At 48.9% G+C, this 12,132-nt stretch overlaps 1 long non-coding RNA gene across 2 annotated transcripts in view; it reads right to left on the reverse strand.

Moving 5' to 3' along the window:
• The window catches only part of LOC140407890 (uncharacterized), a 70,470-nt gene that overhangs the window by 32,058 nt on the left and 26,280 nt on the right, over positions 1 to 12,132 (reverse strand). The window contains exon 2 of one of the 2 annotated variants that reach the window (XR_011939865.1): positions 2,522 to 2,642. The exons of the other annotated variant lie outside the window; for it this stretch is intronic. This is a non-coding gene — a long non-coding RNA (uncharacterized lncRNA). The remainder of the gene's footprint in view (positions 1 to 2,521; positions 2,643 to 12,132) is intronic. 2 annotated transcript variants of the gene reach the window in all.

Raw genomic sequence — 12,132 nt, forward strand, 5'->3', positions numbered from 1 at the left:
TTCGAGAAAAAACTTGGCTAGAGGAGTTGTTAGTTCTGCTGCACAAGTCTTGTGCACTACACTACAATGTTAGACCATATGAAATAGGAACAGGAGTAGGACATTCAGCTCTTTGAGCTTGCTCCGCCATTTAATAAGATAATGACTGATCTACGAAGGTCATTTTCCTGCTTTACCTCCCCAACCTTTAATTCTCCCACTGATTAAAAACCAAATGATTTTAGCCTTGAAAATGTCCAAGGAATTGGCCGCCACATCCTCCTGGGGTAAAGAATTCCAAATCCTCTTTGAGAGAAGAAATTATTCCTCAAATTCGTTTTAAATGAGCACCACCTTATTCTGTGAGGTTGCCTTCTGCTCCTACACTTTCCCATGGACCAGAGGGACAGTCACAGAATAAGCAGATACTAATTCAAGACGAATTTGAAGAAGATTTTCTTGGTGTTAGTGTCCTTAGCTTATGCAGTATCCAGATCATTCAGTTATTCCTTGGCAGCACAAATTGAACTGAATTGACGAAAGGCTGATGTCTGTAATGGAGATGATTTCAGGAGGAAGCGGAGATGAAACATTTACTTAACACTTTTAGTTAACAATGGCTGGGAATCTTTCAGCCATGTGTTTCGCACAAATGTGCTGGATTCATGGAGCCTTCTCTTTCTGTTAGGTGCCAAATTGTCCATCACCATTCATTTCTTAAAAATAAAATTTAAAGCAGCCAAATCTTTTTTCTCCAATTAAGGGGCACTTCAGTGTGGCCAACTCACCTACCCTGCACATCTTTTTTGGTTCTGGGAGTGTGACCCATGCAGACACGGGGAGAATGTGCAAACTCCACACGGACAGTGACTCGGGGCCGGGATCGAACCTGGGTCCTCAGTGCCATGAGGCAGCAGTGCCAACCACTGTGCCACCATGCTGCCCGACCATCACCATTCATGATTGGGTGTGGGAAGACTGTAGTGCTTTGATCTGATCTGTTGCTTGTGGGATTACTTATCTCTGCCTGGAGCATTGCTGTGTCTGCTGTTCAGCATGCTTGGGGTCCTCTGACTGGCATCTCATTTTCATGAAACACTGATGTTACTCCTGACATACTGCTCCTCATTGAACTGGAATTAGAATAGAATCGTAGAATGGTGAGAGCATAGAAGGAGGCCATTCATCCCACTATTTCTATGCAAGCTCTCTGCAAGAGCACCTCTTCAGATTCCCCTTCACCACCTTTTCCCCATATCTCTACATTTTTCTTCTTCAGATAATTGTCCAATTCTATTTTGAAATACACAGTTGGCGGTGAGATCTTCTGGCTGTTCACTGCAGCGAGACCGTCTGTGATTCGGGGCAACATGGGGTGGATTCGTTGGGAAATTCCATTAATCTTCTGGTCCCACCTCCGGCCAACAATGGGCCACCTGCTGCTGCGAAACACTTTAAAAAAAAATTTAGAGTACCCAATTCATTTTTTCCAATTAAGGGGCAATTTAGCGTGGCCAATCCACCTAGTCTGCATACCTTTGGGATGTGGGCGCGAATCCCACGCAAACACGGGGTGAATGTGCAAACTCCACACGGACAGTGACCCAGAGCCGGGATCGAACCTGGGACCTCGGCATCGTGAGGCAGCAGGGCTAACCCACTGCGCCACCACGCTGCCCTGTTGCTGAGAAACACGTTGCAGGAAGAACAGAGAATCTTGCTTGGAATCTTCCTCAACCACACCCTCAGGTTGCACATTCCAGATCCTAACCACTTGCTGCATCAATAACCTTTTTGCTCATGTCACTGTTGCTCATTTTGCAAATCACCTTAAATCTGTGCCCCTTGGTTCTCAATTCTTTGACCCAATAGGTACAGTTTCTCTCCATCTACTCTGTCCAGACGCCTCATGGTTTCGGATGCTCCTATCAAATGACTTCTCAATCTTCTCTTCCCCAAGGAGAACAAATCCAGCTACTCCAATCTTTCCCTTCACTGAAGTTCCTCATCCCCAAAACTATTCTTTTGTATACTTTCTGAACCCTTAACACCTTTGCATCTTTTATCAAGTGTGGTGGCCAGAATTGGATACAATACTCCAGTTGAGGTTGAACCACTGCTTCATCCAGGTTTATCTTAACTTCCTTGCCTTAAAGCACAATGTCCCTGACAATAAAACCCAGGATTCTTTGTTCTTTATTGACCACTTTCTTTACCTGTTCTGCCACTTTCAATAACTTGTGCACATATAGCCCCACACATCCCTGCTCCCACAACCCTTCAGAATTAAACCTTTACTTCAGGATGGCATGGTTTTGATTTGATTTATTATCACATGTACCGCAGTACAGTGAAAAGTATTTTTCTGCGGCCGAAGGGAAGGTACACAGTACATACATAGTAGATAAAAAGAATAATCAACAGAGAACATTGACAAATGGTACATCGACAAACAGTGATTGGTTACAGTGCAGAACAAGGGGCCAAACAAAGCAAATACATGAGCAAGAGCAGCATAGGGCATCGTGAATAGTGTTCTTACAGGGAACAGATCAGTCCGAGGGGGAGTCGTTGAGGAGTCTTGTAGCTGGGGGGAAGAAGCTGTTCTTATGTCTGGATGTGCGGGTCATCAGACTTCTGTACCTTCTGCCTGATGGTAGGATCTGGAAGAAGACAATGCCTGGGTGAGAGGGGTCTCTGATAATGCTGTCTGCCTTCCTGAGGCAGCGGGAGGTGTATATCGAATCAATGTGGGGGTGGCAAGTTTGTGTGATGCGTTGGGCTGAGTTCACCACACTCTGCAGTTTCTTGCGATCTTGGACCGAGCAGTTGCCATACCAGGCTGTGATGCAGCCGGATAGGATGCTCTCTATCGCACATTTGTAGAAGTTTGTGAGAGTTGATGCAAACATGCCAAATTTAATTAGCTTCCATTGGAAACATTGTTGAGCTTTCTTGACTGTTGCATCAACGTGAGTGGAGCAGTAGTTAGCACTGCTGCCTCACGGCATCAAGGACCCAGGTTCGATCCGAGTCCCGGGTCACTGTCAGTGTGGAGTTTGCACATTCTCTCCATGTCTGCGTGGGTATCACCCCCACAGCCCAAAGATGTACAGGGTAGGTGGATTGGCCATACTAAATTGCCCCATAAATTGGGAAAATTAAAAAATAAATAAATAAAGTTTGAAACTGTGCCCTGCAAAAACAAGTCCCGGTCATTAATCTATTTTGGTCGCCTGGCTTGATGGTGGTGGCGCATATATCCCCAAGCCCCTCTACTCCAGCAACCCTTTAGACATGAGAGATACACTGGACCATGATTCTGGTGGAATACAATTCAGCTGCAGAAGGCCCATTTCCTTCATGGCTGCCTGATCTGTTCTGAATCTATCCCATTTAGCACAATGGTAGTTTCTCCCCATTCAGCATGATGGTGGACCGATTTAACTCAGTGGCCAATGACTGCTGGTTTGTGATGCAGAACAAGGCCAGCAGCGTGGGTTCAATTCCCATACCAGTTGAGGTTATTGATGAAGGTGCGCCATCTCAACCATGCCGGAGTACATTCTGCACCCTTACTATTCTGTGTCTCTTCCACATGATGTTGGACATGGAAGAGTACTGATTCATCAAATGAGGGAGGGTAGTAGGTAGTAATAAACAGATTTTTTTTCATTTCATTTCATATTCGACCTGAACCACGAGACTTCATGGAGTCCAATGTTGAGCACGCTCTATTTATACTCTGATAAATTGTTTTATGACCATAGTTGCGCCAACTCATAATGTAACATTAAAATCTTTTCCAATATTATGTCCACTGAAAAATTCATGAGTGTGTCATCTAACTGAAGAAATTAGGAGATGTAAATTGTCAAAAGGCCTGGAAAGTGTTGGCTCATTTATATTCTGCAAAGGTTTCGTGATTAAAGAACAAAAAGGACATTGTGGGCTGGATTCTCCACCGTCGGGATGCTCCGTTTTGCCGGCAGCACAGGGGTTTCTTGCATGGGGCTGCCCCACAATGGGAAACCCCATTGACCTGCTGGCGAAACGGAGCAACCCGCCAGCGTACTGAGCCAGATATCTGGCGCGGCGGAACGGAGAATCCAGCCCCGTGTTTCAGTAAAACATTAGGATTCAAACACATTACTTTGTTTTTGGTGCTCAGATTAAAACTCACAATGGATTTTATTAGAGCTCCCAAACTAAGAATATGATACATTGCAACAGAAGTGTCACATCAGTTTAACTGAGTTCAACATTGTGTTAAATCTCCACTGATGCTGAAATCAATTATATTTACACAGCATTTTTGGGACATCTTAGTTTGCTTGGTATGACAGTGTGGAGCTGTACTCATAGGTGAATTTAATATCATGCCCTGTAAATAGTAAAAAATTATAAGAATTGTCATTTTTAAACACTGTTCCTTCATGGCTTTAGGAGACAATCTAGGGATGCAACTCAGGAAATGTTTATTGAGCAACAAAAATAACATTTAACAATGTTAGGCAGCGATTTTGCTAGTTCTATGCAGTTCTTGTTCCTGACTCATACTCAGGCACAAGATGACACATAGGGAACAAGTGTCATTTGTGGGGGATTTTGTTGGGAGTTTCCCGCCGGTTCTATTGGCAAGTTCCCACCGGTATGTAACCACACTTAGGGCACGTTAGAATGGCCACATTGCACCTGAAAGGTGCATGCCTCGGCGCAACGTGCCAATCGAAGCCGGGAGATCCCGCTCCCGGAACCTACCCAGCTCGCAACACGTCACTAGATCTAATACGATCTTGCGAGGGGTTGCGATGTGAATCCTGCTCATTGTGGGTGGGGATTACTTTTTGGCAAATCTGCGAGTGAGACAGCTAGTCTCACTCAATTATACAGTTTCCAGAGGCATTGGGATCCATCTCCTTCACCTCGGAGACCTTGGGCAAGCGCCGTTCAGTACTGGTCTCCACAAATGGGGACTAGACGGAAAAGCACCCATAGGGGTCTCCCATGGGATCGGTGGCCCCTAGGTGCTTGCCCTCTGTGCAGGATGGCATGCTAGCACTGCTGCCGCCACCTGGGGACCCTGGCACTGTCAGCACCACCTGAGTGCCAAGCTGGCATTTTTCACGCTGCAGCGATCAGGCAGGTGACCCCCTGATAGTTAGTTGGGGCTTGTGGGCGTCGGGGGTTAGGTCAAGGGCTCCAGAGGTCGGGACACCATTTCTCTCGGTACACTGAGGATTTCCGGTGAGCGATGCACAGGCGCCGGAATGTGGCGACTAGGGGCTTTTCACAGTAACTTCATTGAAGCCTACTCGTGACAATAAGCGATTTTCATTTTTCATTTCACCTCAGTGCAAAAAACAGGGCTATTTGGGGTTGGCTGCATGTTCCCTGCTGAGGCTACATCGCTCACTACGGGACTCTGTTCCCATTTGGTTAATTTGGCCCTTAGTCATTTTTTGAGGCCCTGGGGAATTTCTCTCCGGTCAAAACCCACACTTGACTGGGAAGCTGAACCCGCTGGCCAGACGGATTCATCGGAGATCAGGCCACATTTTGAAAAGGTGCCTCAATCTCTAAGAGGGCTGGTGAGTCCAGCCCCGACCCATGTGCAATATCACCCCCCCCCCCCCCGCCCCCGCCACACACACACACACACACGCACACACACAGATGGGCATTGTCCCATCCCCCAAAATGATGAGCTATGGGATCGCTGAGGGCCCCTCCCTTTTCAGACCTTTCCACCCCTCCTTTCACCGCACCCCCCTCCCAGGACCCCCACCCTTCACCCCTAAACCTTGCAGAGGCTCCTTGATATCTGCCCTGCAGACCCCCCAATCCTTCATACCCACCGTCCAACCCTCTTTCATGGCCATGCCTCCCCCAGGCTCTGACCCTGGCACCCAGGCAGGGCCACCCTGGCAGGGCTCCTGCCAACTTTTCAGTGTCAACAGGGCACCTTGGCACTGCCAGGGTGGCAGTGCCATGGTGCCCACATTCTAGGGGAAGCACCAGGGGCTACCCTGCCCTGTCATTGACCACACAGGAGCCTCCAATGACCTGAGGAATCCTCGAGTGCTGTTCTGCCTGGTCCACATTTGTGTGGACCAGTACTGGATGGCATCCGGTTGGGGACTCCCTAGGAAGGCCATTAGATGCCAGGAGGCTGGTAGATCCCGGGTGCGCACACCACGTGGGTTTAAAACCAATTTAGGCGCACAAGCCTTGGTCACGCCCATTGTAATGCCTCACAGGGTCTGGATAGATCTCGTGAGGCATGCTGGATGTTTCAAAGCCTGCGTGAGGCTTATCCCGGCATCTACCATCCGTGTTGTGCTCTCATTCAGGCGCAATGCAGCCGGTAGATCATGTCCATGGTCTTCTCTCTCTCTATATGTTCTGTGGGCTTCTTCTTCCGGCTGGAAAGCAGTCTCTCGTCTTCAGTTTCAAATTCAATACGCCTAACAACCTAAAGCTGGTTCTTTTTAACTCTTTCCATATCACTACTCATGTGCACGATCAGTCATGTCCCTGAATTGGGATTGGCTTGGTCAGTGCATGATCAGTCCTCCAAGATGTGGGTCGGTTGGCACAGTTGGCTGGCTGGCAGGTTTGTGATACGGAGCAATGACACCAGCACGGGTTCAAGTCCTGTACCGGTTGAGGTTACTCATGAAGGCCCTGCCTTCTCAACCTTGTCCCTCGCCTGGGGTGTGGTGACCCACCAGTCAGCTCTTTCTCAAAGGGCAAAGCAGCCTATGGTCCTCTGGGACTTTGGCGGCATTTACACTTTTTGAAAAATCAGTCTCTGATTGGTTTAAGTGGCGGATATTCCGTTTTAAAATTGGTTTCTCAAGGGTAAGAGTCATCTATTTATGTCATTTCCTGTTATCTCCTGACTGGTCCTCTCCTCTAACGTATCAGCTACTTGTGGGACTGTCATCTTCTTTATAGCTTTTTCTGTTATTTCATTAAATTTTATGACTTCCTACTGAGATAATGGGGGCCTTAAGGTAGTTTCAGCATTGACTTGTTTGAGGTAAGTGAGGGTATGATGTCAGTAATATTCAATGATTGGGCTCATTATCCCAAATGTCTAATTGCAGTACAGCAATTAGGCATTTGGGACAATAAGCCCAATCATTGAATATTACTGACATCATACCCTTACTTACCTCAACAGGCAGATACTGTACAAATATCAAGACTGTATGTCTCGTGGAACTCTCATTAGGGAAGGTGCTGATCAACATGTTTCGGTTTTTAAGAAGACATTGGGAGTCCACACTCAGTTGAACAAATTAAACCAAAGGTTTATTTACAAGGCTTAAGGTACACTGCTCCGGTGGGACCCAACCGGGACTGAACCAGCCAGTCCCAAACTGGCCGACCTTGTATACAATGGCATTTAAGCTTCCCCCAGCCCCTTAGCGGGGAAGCTTGTATTCCACAAAGGACAAGGGGAAATACAATCGCCTCCACCCCGCAAGTCCCATGCGGATGCAGGTTATGACATCCCTCCCCCCACAAAGTCCAGAGGACCTTCCAAATGCTGTGGACAAAGAGGAGGGGGAGGAGCCGAAGAAGAAGAGGAAGGGACTTTCCTTGGCTCAGGTGGAACATCCTGCATCCTAGACATTGAGTCAGATGGTGTGTATCATATCGGGGAACGTTGTTCCCCACAGAAATGCTGTGGCGGGAGATCGGCAGGAGGTAGCTGCCGAGCAGAGTCCACATCAGAGGCCGCAGAATGCTATGTTTCCATTTTAGAATCTGAAGAGGCAACATCCCACGTGTCAGCGTCGAGACCGCCGCGGGATGTCATAGTGGGCCCATCCGACAGCGGGACCGGACAATCAGGAACAATCAGGATCCTGCACATCTGGAACCTGATGAAGGAGCGGTCTCAATGACCGTAGGTGATTCAGATGAAGCTTCAGCAGCTGGCCACCAACCCGAAGCTGGTAGGAGACTGACCCAATCTGGCGGAAAACAGCCCCCGAGAGCCAGCAAGCACCGACTGTGAAACTGTGATGAGCACCACATGCCCTGGAGTGAAGTGCTGGGGCAGTCTGTGCCAAACAGGACAACGACCCTGTAGCTCCTGGTTACGGTGCATCTTTGCCCCAATATCGGGGAACAGAAAGCTAAGGTCGGTACGGAGCCACGGGCCACAGCATCTCAGCCGGGGCCACTCCAGTCCCTGCGTGCGGCGTGGTCCAATAAGTGAACAAAAACCGAAAGGGGCGTCTCCCAGAAGAAGAAACATTGAGCCTTGAACAGAGCAGCAAAGTCAGCGTGAACCCGGGCCTCGGGGGAGCCCGGTCATTCCAGGGATGAAGGGGCATGGCAGAAGGAAAGTTCGGTGCTCCTGGCAAACAGGAAACTGTTGAGCCATTTTTGCGATGTCCGTATCCATTCCTGGCCACCAGACATAGCTTTGCGCCAACCTTTTCATCTTCAACACCCCAGGTTTGTTGGGACCACAACCCACAGTAGAATACCATCTTCCACACTTAGTTGGGACATCCTGGAGGAGAAGGATCACAGTTTCCCTGGTACTGTTGATGCTAGCCACCAAACAATACCAGAAACTGCACCTTGGTATGGGGTCCATCTGAGCCCAGTTATGGATACACGATGCGGTGACCGGCAGAGAGTCCATGAAATTCAAAACGCAACAACTTTGTCCATCTTAGGGGGTGGGGGGCATGGCCTTGGCCTGCAGTGGCAACCGGCTCAATGCATCAGCGTGCGCAATGTGGGACCTGGCCGATGTTTGAAGGAGTACCCATAAGTGGACAGCAGCAGGGCCCAGTGCTGGATCTGTGTCGGCTCAATAGGCTTGATCGCTTTGTTCTCAAGACCAAGCAAAGACTTATGGTCCACCATGATGTAAAAATGGTGGCCATGGATGTACTGGTGGAACTTTATTACCCCGAATACCACCGCTAGACATTCCTTCTCGATTTGCACATAACTATGCTCAACTGCAGTCAGCGTCCCGGATGCAAAAGGGATCGACCACTCCTGACTACCTGGCATCCCATGGGCCAGAACTGCCCAATCCCGTAAGGTGGCGCTTCGCATGTGATTATCAGTGGCTTGCCCAAATTGTACTGTGTCAGCACTCCTGAGGCCGACAAGTGTCTCTTGATATGCCGGAAAGCTGCCTCCAGGGCCTTACCCCAGAGCCAAGCCTGGTGCTTCTTCAGGAGCAGATAGAGAGGGGCCAGTATGGCCGTGAGACTCAGGACAAATGTCCCGTAATAATTGACCAACCCAAGAAACAAGCAGAGTTTTGTTGTATCCGTCAGGGCGTGGGCAAACTGGATAGCACGCACCTTCACCACTGGGTGCAAGCCATCGTGGTCTACCTGATAACCCAAGCAGACCACCTCACTTGCTTGAAACACAAACTTCGCCTGACGCAGGCAGACACCAAACTCCGAAAGCATCGCAGAACCGCTTCCACATTCATCAAGTGCTCCTGGTTGGTAGTCCTCGTGATCAGCACAACATCCAAATACACCATGACACATGGCAACCCCCGCAAGATATTCTCCATGGTACACTAAAATATCGCACATGCTGACGGGACACAGAAAGGCAGTCGGTTTACCAATGGAGGCTCCGGTGCGTATTAATCAAAACATACGGACGAGAGGACCTGTCGAATTCAAGCTGCAGATAAAAATTTCATTCATGTCCAGCTTTGCAAGCGAGCACCCACCAGCCAGTTTTGCATATAGGTTGTCGATGCAAGGCATGGGGTAACGATCAAGTCACAACGGGGTATTGACTGTCAATTTGGAATCTCCACTAGAGGGGGATTGCCCATCCGGCTTTAGGACAGGGACCATTGGAACTGGCCAGTCAGCGAAACGCACAGGCCGAATAATGTCCAAACTCTCTAACCTGTCGAGCTTGGACTCCACCTTCTTGACCAGACGCGCCTGAAGGTAGCGTGGCTGAGTCGCCGGGTCAACTTGCAGTTTGGCCACGGTTCCTTTTATGTTTCCCAGGAAAAGTTCCGGGTAATTATTGAGCACCTCGCACAGCCCAAAGGACCCCACGTGCAGAATGACATGCCAGTCCAAGCACAAATGGCATAACCAATCACGCCCCAGCAGTCTGCGCCGTCCCAGTGAGCAACAATAGGGGAAGGTAAGCTGACTGACGGCCATAAACAACAGGGGTCAACCATGTCCCCATGATACGCAGACGTTCCCCAGTGTACTTGGCCAAATGAACCGACATGTCCATCAAAGTTAAAGTTTACATGCCCTGTTTTATGCGGTCAAAGGTGCTCCAACCCACGAGGGAAACTGCTGCCCCAGTGTCCGACTCAGTGCTCAATACATGCCTATTCTTCTGCCCTGGGGCCCAAATGGGGGTTATAGGGCATTTAGGACAGTTGAGGAGAAATTTCTTCACCCAGAGAGTGGTGAGCCTATAGAAACTGGGCGTTGTTGTTGTGTTATGCTGCTTCGTGTAGCATTAGCTGCTTCCTTGATGTATGCTTTGACAAAGGAAGCTCCAGACTATGAAATGAGTTCAACGTGTTTATTGAACTATTAATACAGTTCTTAAATGAGTTTGACTCTCTACTAATCTAACTGTAGTAACTCAGTCTATCTTCACCAGCCTGCTCTAAGCCACGTGCTGGGTGTGATGCTGTTGATCAACCCTGATGTACTCTCTAAATGTCTGTCTGTGGAAAGAGGCAGAGCATGTGTGCCCTGTCCTTTTACATGGGTTGTGAAGTGCCCCCTTGTGGTAATGCCACCTCTGGGTGTCTTGATTACCCATTGGTTGGGTTCTAATGACCCATTGGCTGTATGTCTGTGTGTCATGACATCTCTGGTGTTCCCTCTAGTGGTTACTTAGTCGTAGTGTATTTACATTAACCCCTTGTGTATATACAGTGATGCATATCACCACAGCATCCAGATAATAAAACTGCATCCCGGAGTCATCGTCCGACTCATCCAAGCGAAAAGTCCAATCCCGAGGTAAACCAGGGCGCCTGGGCCATTGGGACCCTCACTATTGCAGTCGCACCTGGGCTGGGACAGGGAGGCAAATTGCCCTTGTCAGATTCTAAGGATGTTTCCCGCCATGACGGTCGGGCCTGTGACCAAAGGCTGATGTCCTGCCACCTTTCAGACCAGTTGGGGGGGCCTCCACATGAGGGATCACTTCCCAGGGCATTGACCTCCATGCCCTGTATCTCCTTAACCTCGCGCTCCGTACTGTAACGGGATATGGATATCTGCAATGCCTGTTGGAGGCTCAGGGGAGCCTCGGCCAAGAGGTTTTTCTGTGTCTCCTTGTTGTTGATCCTACAGACTAGGCAATTGGGCAACATCTACGACAGTGCAGCCTCATGCTCGCAGAACCCGGCGATTTTCCGAAGCGGGGACATAAACTCGGTGACCGACTCACCCGGGGCTCATTCCGCTGTATTGAAGCAATACCGTTGGACTATAATGGACGGCGTTGGGTTGAGGTCTGAACAACGAGCGCGGCAAGCCAGTCAAAGGTGAGGTTGTAGGCGCCGCTGGGTATGTAAGGATCCGAATTACCCCATACGTGTGGATGCCACAACCTGTTTGGTGCTCATCTTCACAATATTATTCACGCAAAAGAAATAGCACCTCAACTCCGCATATTGTCCCTAATTCTCGATCCCAGCGTAAACAGCGTCCAGCCATCAGAACAGGGGCATGCCAAAAATGCAAGGCTCCTACCAGGAAACGTGAATGCTGGAGGTGATAGAACTGGTCGGGCCACAGCGTTGACAGCAGGTCAGGTTTACTCCTCGTCACCAGTTTTAAGAAGACATGGGGAGTCACACCGAATTGAACAAAAGAAACAAAAGTTTATTTACAAGGCTAAGGTACGCTGCTCCCGATGGTACCCAACCACTGAGTTGGCCAACCTCATATACAATGGCAATTAAGCTTCTCCCGACCCCTTCATGGGGAAACTCGTATACCGCAAAGGACACGGGGAATCCAATCGTCCCCACCCCATATGTCCCGTGCGGATGCAGGTTATGACATCGGTTATGGTAACAGCTTTGCTATTATATGTTTTTGTAGCATCTGCCTGTGCTCGCTACAAATTAGTTAAAATAATCGT

The sequence above is a fragment of the Scyliorhinus torazame genome, chromosome 2, assembly GCF_047496885.1.
Source record: "Scyliorhinus torazame isolate Kashiwa2021f chromosome 2, sScyTor2.1, whole genome shotgun sequence".
NCBI lineage: Eukaryota > Metazoa > Chordata > Chondrichthyes > Carcharhiniformes > Scyliorhinidae > Scyliorhinus > Scyliorhinus torazame.